This window comes from Armigeres subalbatus, chromosome 2 (assembly GCF_024139115.2).
Source record: "Armigeres subalbatus isolate Guangzhou_Male chromosome 2, GZ_Asu_2, whole genome shotgun sequence".
Lineage (NCBI taxonomy): Eukaryota > Metazoa > Arthropoda > Insecta > Diptera > Culicidae > Armigeres > Armigeres subalbatus.
In genome coordinates, this window is record NC_085140.1 from 58,159,122 (window position 1) to 58,171,377 (window position 12,256).

The following is a 12,256-nucleotide window of genomic DNA, read 5'->3' on the forward strand; positions in this document are numbered from 1 at the left end:
CAATATGTTTCCACCGCTTGGTTTCCACTGATTTGATCGATTTGTCTCCCTGCAGCAGATTACATCGGTGCGGTTATTTATTTATTATGTAAATGAAAACAAACCGATGGTGAGTCCATGAGAATAACTACCTACATGTTACAGTTCATAACTTCTTTGTTGGCATTGCATCTCTCTCTGGGAAATTGCCGCCTCGTTGCTTAGTGTTCATTAAGCACTTCCATAGTTATGAATTGAAAGCTTTCTAAGCCAAGTAATCATTTTTGCATTCGAATATCATGAAGCTAATACGATAATACTTTTATGTCTACGAAAGTCAAGACTGGGAATTTGACCCAGCCACCCTGAGCATGGTCTTGATTTGCAGTCGCGTATCTAGTCGCTACTAAGGTTTAGCAGGAATCGTTAAAATGGGTCAAATTATAGAAATCACTCACCATTTAGTTGCAACACGTTTTCCTTATCTTGTCCACACATCTTCAACATACACATGCAAGGTCCACAATACACAAAGACAGTAATTAGATTAAGACCGACCAACGAACCTTCAGTGGCCCTTCTCATTAGTGTGCAACTAAGATCTACTACAGAAGAAAGCTAATGCGACTTGGTTGATGGTTTTTATCGTCTTGAGCTCGTTTCTACTTTACATCAACATGAAACGCAAAAAAACATCTAACCGACTATTATCCACTTGCTGTTAGTGGTATCATAATTCAAAATGACTTACGTCGCATATTTCATCCGAAGCGGCGGCGTCAATAGTGACAAACGTTTGTGCAGAGTCGACAGGGCGGTAAGTACAAATGTGTAGCAAGAGTAATTTGAGATGCCGAGTTATGTGAGTGGGTAGGTATAGTATTCACATGAGCCAGCGAGTATATGTAGTTAGAAGCGCTCATCTTTTGTGTTTTCCGACCGTCTTTCCCACCAACCCCAATTCCGGTGCGCGATTAATTTAATGAACAGAATCTCTGTAGATAGACGGAAACTAAGCGACCAGCATGCGAACGGACGGGATGCAAACAATAATGAAACAGTGTGTATTGAAATTAGAACCGACCGGTAGCAGTAGGGAATTACTAACCGCTTACGTAAGGGAAAATGGTGCAAAATGCACCAATGGAGAATAATGGATCAACTCTCTAAAATCACTCCTATAATCATTTATATACTATATTTCTGATTGAATGTTATTCTTACATATCTGTTTAACATATTTATTATCAAGATGTAGCGCAAATATTTAGAGAAATCCTTTGACTCTCACCGAAAATCAACGATTTGTTGTTTTTTAATTCATTCGTAAGATTATCCGCTCAAGTTTACAAACAACCATGCGTTCACCTTTCAGCACACTCATGCAAATTTGAATCATTTGTTTGAGAAACTGCATATACATGCAAGCAGTAATCCATAGTTACTCTTTAAAGTGCGTGCACATATGTAGTTTCTCAAACAAAAGAAAAAAATGTCATACATTCCCGAACAAATTATTTTTTTCGAAATTTTTGCCAGAATATGTATTTTTGGTCGAGGATTCAGAATATATAAAAATCTCATTTTGGCTAAAAATGTTACATATGCAGTTTCTCAAACAAAAGGTTCATTTGTAGTTCTCTTTAGAAAGTTTAAAAACCTGTTTATTTAGTGTTGAAGATTTTTGTGATATTTAGCTTCTGAAATTGTGTACCTACAAGTATAATTTTTCTCTATTTCGGCTTACATTGGTAACGATATCGAAAAAGCATTTTGGATCATTCTCCCCTGTATTGGATTTAGCAGATATCCATTTTCATGTGGATAGGACAAGGGCTGTCCTTTTTATAGGACACTGATAATAAGGAGTTAACTTGATGGGAGTATTCTCTTAGAATTGATATCGCACGAAGCAAGTTATACACAAAAATGTTGGTGCGTAAGTAAAATGTAACGAATACGTGAAAAGGGAAATACCTAATTTTCCGAAGATGGACTGTGGTTTTTTTAATTTCAATTTATGTTCGCATAACACAACATCGCATCGGTTTCGTTTTAGCTGAATTCATGGCTTCAAATGAAATCACAAAGATCTGAGATTAAATAAAGTAAAAAAAAATCTGAGATCTGATCTGCTGAAACTTATTTAAAGGTCAGCTATTCATGCAAATATTAGCTGGTACATAATCCTTAACATTTTTTCTTCCATTTGCCTGCATGAATTGGAATGCCTTGTATAATGCACGAACAATTTTTGAATCTCTTTCATTTATTTTGACTTCCGTCGAGTCATATACACAACCTCGTAAACGAAAATATGCAGAGAGGAAGATTGAAAGATCGACAATAAGGCGTACTTGCTAGTAACAGAAGTCGTTAGTTTGCTCATAACTATTCGAGGCCCACACACAAACGGCAGATAATATGATTATAGCCATCACCTGTCTAAAACGAACAAGCCAAACCTTTCAGCTGCATCACAAAAGCGGTAGTCAAGGTTGGGCTCGAATCTTAGATTTAATGGTGCGTGCAGCACAACACGCTATAAAGTTTGTGACGCGTTTCCCGAAATTAATTGCAGCGTCAAGCCATTTGACCTGCCTCAAGATGACTGAAACGATTCCAACAATTTCAAGGAGTCAAGACCTATTCAAATGCCCATCATGTCCGAAAGAAGCAACGAAGATTTACAGTCGTTTGTCATATCTCATGGTAACCGTGGGTTCTCATCATTGTTGAAAAAAGAACCAAATTAGATAGGCGGTGAGTGCAATACCGGATAATGTCAGATTGGAACGCGAATTCATAATCATATCAACAGATTTATTACTTCTTGCTTGGTCGTGTTGGGTTCCACATACTCCATCATTTCTTTCTAAACTCAATCATATACTTATATCATATTTTATTCATACATGTAATGCGTGAGGACGAGCGTTATAATCCAATCTAATGGCAAAATAATGGGATTCAAGTACGAGATACTGAAGACGGCCTTACTGTTGAGGTCGAATACGTATCTGTAAAGTTACAATCAAGTGGCGGAATCAAAAAAGGATAATACTAATTCATCTTATGTCAAACGAATGGGAAACTATGTTTAACCCCTCGATATCCTTCGACAATTCGTTTGGTTTTAACTGAGTCAGCTATGTGGCCCATGTACGATGGTCCACTCCGGGGAATTAGGAGGAAAAAAATATTTTCACCTAGAAGATAACATATTAGCAACAAAGAGTCTTCATCAAAGACTTTGGAGACTTTGACTTTGAACACCTTTAAAATCTCACAAGAAACCATTCATAATCCAAACAGTTCAACTTTTAAATATCATAGAACTGATCAGGATTTATTCAAAACATATATCGATCGGACTTTTGGTGTTTATATTCCTCTAGATAGCAAAAGTGATTGTCAAAGATCTCGTATTTTTAACGAATCAATTGTCGAAGCCAGAGGCATTGCAACTCCTAAATGGGAAATTCAACTCCATTGTTTGATTGACGATTGTCTTCAGCTACTGATCTGTTTTGAAAATGATAGGCGAAGGCAATACCAAAGAACTCACAATCCCGTTAAAATTTTGGATGAAGTGAGATCTATTACTAGAAAATTTTAAAAATATGAAAGCCCCGGATGATGATGGTATTTTCTGCACACCGGGAGTTCTTTTGCTTTTTTGAATAATTTATAACAAATGTATCCGCAAATGCCGCAAGGAATATTGAATATTTGAATATTGGAATATTGAAGAAATGAGGTTATTATATTTTTGTTGGGCAATGAAGGGATGGTAGATATGTTTTCAGAAAAACATAATCGTTGATATTGGTTTTTCAATCCAAAAACAAACAAATTCATCGCGTAAACAAAAAGAAAAAGTTCTACTGTGTCTACTCTACAATCAGGACCGGATGAAGGGGGGGGTGTTGAGCATGGCCCAGGCCCCCATAAATCTTATGTACCAAATACAACCTTTTTTGTACATTTTAGGGCCCCCACAAACCGTCGGCCCGGGACCCCCCTTCCGGCTAAATCCGGTCCTGGTTATAATGCACAGTTGAGGAGATTTTAGTAAAGTGTCTTTCGGCGTTGCAGTCTTGAAGAAATTAAAAACTATTTAGTTTCAATGTCCGACGTTTCGATGTATTTAACATCTTTATTAGACGTTGAAGAGATTGGTCAATGTCCATTGTTTTCTCTAAAATCAATTACACAAATCGTCAAACCTTACACATAATAACGTTTTTCTACATTAACAACATTTTTAACGTGTCTGACATTCTTAGCCAGCCTCATGTTCTTCATTCCAATGTTCTTTGATATCTGTTTACCTTAGTAGAGTAACTGCTTTTACTAATTTAATAATAAAACGGATTGTATATATGTACAAGAAACGTAGCTCCGTAAAGTGTTATACACGCCTGAGTCTACCAAATGAACGAACTTGGAAAAAAGGGTAACTACTTCTCTAATACATAACATTGTACTACCAACATCAATAACAATCAAAAACAAAGAATTGGAGTGCAAAATGATCTTTCCCATTTTTATGATGTTTTCAGTAGCGAGCATGATAGCAATAAAAAGTGACCCACCATATAGGTAGAACAGGCAAACAGACGTAACTCTTAGTGAAAATTAGTTCAAAAAATATTGTCACCACAAAACCATTAGCGCCATCTGTTGAGCAATCTAGTCGAATGGCTTCAGTTGAAGCTTCACTTCTGACAGCAACGCATTGAAACGCCTTCACTGTTTCAAGCGATGCGATGCTTTATCGTCGCTTATAAGGCTGCTATGGTGACGCCTTGTTTATGTTTGCTAGATTAGATTCATGATGACTTTCAAGTTGAAACAAATAGAAAACCAAAAACATGCCGTTTGTCCAACTTTCATACTGATTTGTATTTGAAAATATGAATAGTCAAAATAGTTCGTTCGCATTGTCATTCCATTAAGAACAATAGTGTTGAACGATCAGAATAATAAAGGTTGAATCGGCTAGGAATAAATTTCTTCATATCCGATTTACTCTCGAGCGGTGTTTACTTATATGCTTGAACCTATTCAATCTCTAAGCAGAAGCACGAGCGGAAGTGAAGAATTCAGTCTTTAGAACAATTATGAGATGCATCTTTTTTGCCGAAGTTGTAGCGAAAGACTATCATTTCACTCCGAAAACGAACTTTTTATAGAAGCCTCTGAGACCCATAGTGTTTTTTCCAATCGACTCAGCTCGACGAACTGAGCACATGTCTGTCTGTCCGTGTGTATGTATGTGTGTATGTGTGTGCACAAAAGCTAAAAAAAATTAGACAACTTTTCGCTTAGTAATCATCAACCGATTTTCTCGCAACAAGTTTTATTCGACAGGGGACAAAGCCTTGTTGATCATTATTGAATTTGATAACGATCGGTTATTGCGTTTAAATGTTATGAAGAAAATGGTACATCAAACCATGTAAGCCCCATATGAGGTTGGTTTCCTAACTAAATTAGAGAAAGGCACCAGTGGTAAATGCACCAGGCTTGTAAAATGTCATCTGCATGTCATTTGACTAATTTGTTCATAACTTTCTCTAGAAGCCAAATTTAGTCCATAATTTTAGATGTACTCATAACGCTGTAGGGCTATATTTTTGTCCAAGGGTACATTGCTCTAAATATAACATCTGACGCTGGAGAGTGAAAACTCTCCAAAATGTCACGTGTCATTTGACATAATGTCATTTGAATGACATTTTGCCTCCCACGCCCCAGATTACATATTTACAGCAATGTCTTGTTAGACAAAGTTGTAGGCACATTTAAGCGCTATAAGTTCTTCATACATGATGAATTGATAGCTACCTTCTGGAAAAAGTTCTGGGAAAATTATACAAACGAATGCAGATGACATTTTACACCACTGGGCCCCACCAATGCTAGGTGGATTAATCTGTTTTTTTTTTATTTTGCACTGACTTTAATATTGGAGGCGGATCTTGTTTCAAATGGATCCAAAAACTTTTTTGCACAACTGTTAGATCTGCAGCGGAGCGCAGCTGGTGCTCTTTCTCAGGTGCTCCTTATAAATAACCGAAAATGACATTAAACTTTTGTTGCCTGCGCCTCACCGGGAGGCGCTTGCTGTGATGCGAAAAAACGCGTCACCTCGTGTGGTTGGCCTCTCGAGAGTGAATGCTTGAGTGGTCGTCTGCTAGCGCCTCTGGTGGGTGATTCGCGCAAAATAACTCATGTACGATGAATTAAATTGGAGTGTTACGTCTGTTTGTCTGTGGTAAAATCCGGATGAGGTGAAGCGTCGATATAGATGCCTAAGATACTTTAGAGATCTGGTAGAACAAACTTGATTTATCGGCGCAAATGTACATATGCGATAGTGTGTCTTTTTTTTATCGAAAACAAAAACGTAGCTGCTCCTAGTTATAGCATTGCATGAACACTCATCGTAGATAGCAAAGATAAGCATATCCATTGTATATAGACTTGATTCTCTCGGTATACCTGGCCACGTCCATACGAATGTTTTTATATTATAATAGTCCTGTCATCTACTTAAAAAGCGCTAGGGTTCGAAACAGGTTTCATAGATAAAAGAGTTGAAAAAAGGCGAGTTATCATATATAAAACGTAAAAAATACTGTAATACCATAAATTGGAAAGAGCTCCCCAAGTGCACTATGGGGAATCAGGTGGCCGAAAATAAAAAAATCGACTTTCTCTGATTCGTAATTCAAGTTGACCTACTAAATGCTAATGCTTTGGAGCATTAAACCCCAGCATATCAGCACTCTAAGCCATATGGTTATCAAGATATAGGCATTAGAGCCAGACACTTTTTAGTTCTTGAAAAATCAATGCATTATTCAACTGTCAATATCTTCGGCTACAGTAGCTCTTTTCCAACTCTTTAAAAAGTTTCTGAAAGCTTATGGGTTAGTTATGGGAAAATAGGTAGTGAAACATCCGAAAATGACCCGAAGAAAAAAAACAATTTTTTTTTATACAAATAGTTCCATACAAAAAAAGTTTCTCAAAGTTTCGCTTAGCGACTACCACTACGACTTTCTTTGGACCTCCCAGAAGGCATTAAAACAAATTCCAGCTGCTTATGGCTACAAATCTGCGATTCCGATCACTTTTTCGAAAAAAAGTCATTAATTTTGAAACATTAAATGTAATTATTCTCATAATACACGGCAGACTGTGATGGGCTGGATACAAACCCCATGCGTATGACAAAAGAGCATCAAGAACAGTTAAAATAGAGATAGTAGATAACACGAAAAGTGTCGTAGGCTTCGTGGTAGGCCGTGTACACGATAGCTTATGCAGCTATATGATACTCCATTTGGCGTAGGCTCACCAAGAGGAGGCAACTCATTATCTATCAACATCAAGTATCAAGCAAATAGATATGAAAAAAAAAAACAATATACTCTTGAGGGTTACGAAAATGCTCTAGGCTTCATTTGAAATTATTTCATAAAAAGTAAAATTTTGATATTAATTAAAATCCAATATGTGAATACAAGAATCAAAAATGTCTGTACCTAAGGACATCTTTCGATAATTATTGGTATGTACCTAGGTGAAATAAATAAACAGAACATTTATGAATGTCTATCTGAGTGCATAGTGAGCTGTGATTGCGAAGGTAAATCGTGTGAAGTGTTTGTACTTATTATTTGGTGAATCATGAATTATAGGCAACTCATTGAAGTATTTAGAGCTCACGAGGGACGTCAGGTAGATCGCGTTGAAAAAGCTTTGGAATATATCTGCCAAAGCTTCGCTGTGGATAAACAAAAAAAGAGTCAACTCCATACAAAATTGAAAAATCTGCATTTGAAATTTGAAAAAAATGGCAGGCCGCATCCCGGTCCAAAACTTACTTTGACTCATATAATGAGGAATGGCTTGACACAGAATTTGAATTAGAAGAATTTTATCATGTTGGCTGAAGAAGCAGCTGAGTGTCAACACAAGCACTTAAAAAAAAGTCGGACTCATCATGCCAGGAAAGCCTCAAGAGAAGAAAATTTACATGACGTTTTCATTCGTGCTATGAACTCGTCGGATCCTTTGATAAGCTCCCTCAACTTAGGTAAGCGACTTCAAAATAAATCTAATCTGGAATATCCAGAAGATGTTCAAAGTTTTTTAGTGACTGAAACTTCTTGCAATACAACAGATTCGAGTACAGCAAAATATACCATAGCAGATATTTTAATCGATCTTGAAGAAATAAATGATGATTTTGTTGAGGATGTTCATGTACATAATGAATAAATAAATGTTGTTGCAGTATACTTATATATCTTGAAGCTTTTATTGCATGGAGTTCGTTTAGCTTTAATAGAGCTTTATATTGTATTCCCTTTACTTGTTTTACGGGTTAAGAGCCTGAATCAATCTGAAAAATCCTACAAAGACAACCTGTTACGTATGTAGATGCAATGGCCTGTATTTGACGGAGTCCTTGTGCAACTTAGAACATCTGTACAACTCAATTCACATAAAAACAGTATACAATTTTCTAGTTTGAACTCTACAGGTCTGCGCTGCAATAAAATACACATCTATAGACTGCTGTGTACATGAGACATTCGTAGATAAAAGGGATATATTCCATAGAGATCAAAGGTCTGTATTCCAGGGAGTTTGGAGACCTTAGAAGTAATAACGACCTGCAAAACAAGTATTTCACATCTTTTAGACAATAATCTACGATATAAGTGTGAAATATTGCAGAAATGAAATGAAAATATTTTCGGCCACCTACTTGTATGGAGCCGCCCCATAGTGAAGTGGTAGGGAAACTATTAGGAAGTTCATCTCAAAACTCCCATGTTCATCCCATAAAAAAACAAAGCAATGAAAAGGTGTTTGATTTGTTTCTTATCTTTGTAATTTTATTCAGCAGTGAGCGAACACGCATGTTAGCAAAAAAAAGAGACGAGATTGATGCTGTATTTCTTTGTTTTGGAATGAGATGAATTAATATATGTTCAGTGAGATGGAAAACAGAACAGTTTCCCTAACTTCTCAGCCTTCTTATCAAATGTAATATGATACAAATTTTGTAACTTATGCTAGATCAATAACTAAATTTAATAAATCACTTTAAAAGCTTTGAAAACTGAAGAATTATTTGCTCCTAATTTCCCGGTGCGGTCCCTTATGCAAAGTAGTCGCACTAGTTACCCGAAAACTTCGAATGGATTTACTTATTATTTACTGCTTATGATCCTGAATGAATACCAACCAAGCGCCAAAGTCATTTGATCAGGGATTGAATCCAAAAGAGAATGAAAAAGTCTCTCACTTTTCATCTCCGTATACATATACGATATGTAGCATACCGTGAGAGACATCTTTTTGCAAGTTCTCATGATAAATTCGGGAGGCTATACCCCATGATAAATTTCTTCTAAAAGGCTCCAAACGTGGGGAGCCCTGGTTCTGATGATGCATTTAAACTTGTTCTACACAGCTGTGCCATCCCCAACACAAAATGAGCGAGAACAAAGCGAGAATCATCCCTTCTTTGTGGGGGCTGCCTATCTGATTCTGTTTTTTATATACAAGTTTGATAAATTTGTTATCTTAGCTTGTTATGATTCGGAGCAACTTTTGCCTTTCTGTTATCGTTGTTCGTTATCTATTGAGAGTGATTTCTGCAAACCCTGCATTTGATTTATCAGTCATGCTTGTATTAATAGGAATAATTATTTACCAAGATAATATATTACCATCGCAACATATTTGCAAATTCTTCTCAATGACATCACTAACAGTCCTATAAACCTGCAATGGAAATTCTACTGATCTAATAGTTATGTTTTTGCCTAGGTGATTTTTCAAGAAAAAAGCGTTCTAAGAATGGTCCGCACAAATGGATACCAAAGATTGGAAGTGAAATATATTTTTAAATTTTACTCAAAATATTCGAAAAAACTATAAAACGTTTATTAAATGGATGGATAGGTTTGATGGGTAGGATACATCGAAATTATTATGGAACATTACATTCAAGTCTATTAGCAGACTATTTGTTAGTGTGCTAATAAATTCTGAAAGAGTCTACACACTTAAAATAAATCGCCGAATTCGGTACAATTTTACCGAAATCTCAACAGCAGAACTGTTCGGTAAACAATTCAACTGATTTTCGGTGATTTTGACAGTTGAACAATGGAAAAAATAACAAAAAATCTGTAAAATAAATTACCGAACAGTTCTGCTGTTGAGATCAGCCACCTGGCACGACGCCATGTTTTTGCAGTCAACATCTCAAAGTAAAATTCATGGTAGTATTTGTGTTGTTTACCAACACCTGATTTGATTTCCATTGGGATCCAGAAATATCAGTGGGGACCAGTCGTGCAATGTTGGCTGCAAAACAAGCCCATTGTGCGAGATATGGTAAAAATTACCGAATACGGTAAAATTAGTTAAGTGTGTACAGTGAGAAAATCTTCCAAAACGGACCATCCTTTCTTTTCACGAGCTAGATCGTGACAAAAGAAACCTTATCTCATTTTTGACGTAGGACTTACGTCTTTCTTAACTATACTGGGTGTCATCTCAAAATGTCGGAATCGCTACCGTTAGGCTGGCATGGAGGATAGCGTCCTTCTGACTGTTTGGATTTCCACGATTAACATCTTAATACAAAGATCATAAGTACACGTTTAATATTCATCATTAGTAAAGCCCGACAAGTTTGTTTCAATAAACGAAACATGGGAATAGAACATTGGATTATCGCTGGGAATTTTCTGCGCATGATTTAGACTGTTGTTTTCTATCTGTTGTGATCAGTGTTGCACTCTATTTTTAAGAAAAATAACTTTAATCAAGTATAACAGAGAGAACTTCTGTTGAGAGAACTTCAAAGAAAATCGGGAATGTGCATATTGATATGAAAATCAGATGTTTTCAATGCTATCATTAATCAAGAAAAGAGCAACGTTCGTATGCAAGTCAAACTTCATAAAATGTAGTCTGCCGTTTTCTGATATAGGGGAGGGGACAAATTATCTTTTAATTTGATGAAAATTTAAGAATATACACTATGCGAATAATTACAAATTTCTAATTAATTCCTTGTTAACTCTTTTAAAACCCCCCTACAATAGATTAAATTGATTATAATGAATTTTAAACATCTTATTTACCTTTGCGAAACTTTCTTTTTCTAGAACCTGAAAGCATGGCCATTATAAGTCCTAAGTCCACATCGCAGTTATGTATCAGACATTACTCAATGCTCTGTTATAAACTAGTCTTGCATAAGAGGTAAAATACCAAAAAAAAATTCAAAACATCAATATGTCAAATACTTCAGGCATTACATACTCTGTTATTACAATACCAAATGCATCACACATTATTATTTGTTTGGTATTGAAATACCTTACCATGTTATACCTGAAGTATTTTGCATACTTTTGGTATTATTTTTTTGTTATTTTACCTCTTATGCAAGGCTAGTTAATACCAATTTCTGTTATAGAGGTCGTCGCTCCTGCTCGGGCACAAAGAAAGCAACACCCCTATCCTCTGGTGATACTTATGGCCAATCCATTATAATGCTTGCTTTTTTTCAATTCGCGTCAAGGACTTCCCCACTAATATGTTTTATTTTCATTTATACATCATTACTTCATTCGAGCAAAGGCGTAGGATTGCCAATCCGGAGATGGCGAGTTCGGTTCTCGGTCCGGTCTAGGATGTTTTCGGGTTGGAAACATTCTCGATTCCCTGGGCATAGTGTATCCATTTTACTTGCCACACAAGATACATACTCATGCAATGTCGGGCATAGAAAAGCTTTCAATTAATAACTGAGGAAATGCTAATAGAATACTAAGTTGAAAAGCAGGCCAAGTTAGAGGCCAAGGCCAAGCCTATATAGATTTAAAGTATCGTAGTATAAGAAATAACAATCATCATAATACAGTCAACCCTCCATGAGTCGATATCGAAGGGACCATTGACTCATGGAAATATCGAGGAGTGGAATATAACATCCTTGGGTAGCTGTTTGAAGGGTAAGTAACCCAGAAACATTTTTTAAGTATGGCATAATTTGCTTCCATGAGTCGATATCGAGTCATGGAACATCGACTCATGGAGGTTTGACTGTAATTTGAAATTAAGCTTCTGGAAAAAGTGTTCGAGATCAGTTGTACATTTCTTATCGAAAGCCTATACGGTCTATGATTGCACATCAGTCCCATCTTTGCTTGATTTCCCATTCATA

The 12,256-nt window shown here is 36.3% G+C and overlaps 1 protein-coding gene across 2 annotated transcripts in view; it reads right to left on the minus strand.

Annotated features, from left to right (window-relative positions):
- Nucleotides 1-12,256, minus strand: part of LOC134214431 (uncharacterized) — a 481,597-nt gene that overhangs the window by 122,088 nt on the left and 347,253 nt on the right. The window lies entirely within an intron of this gene.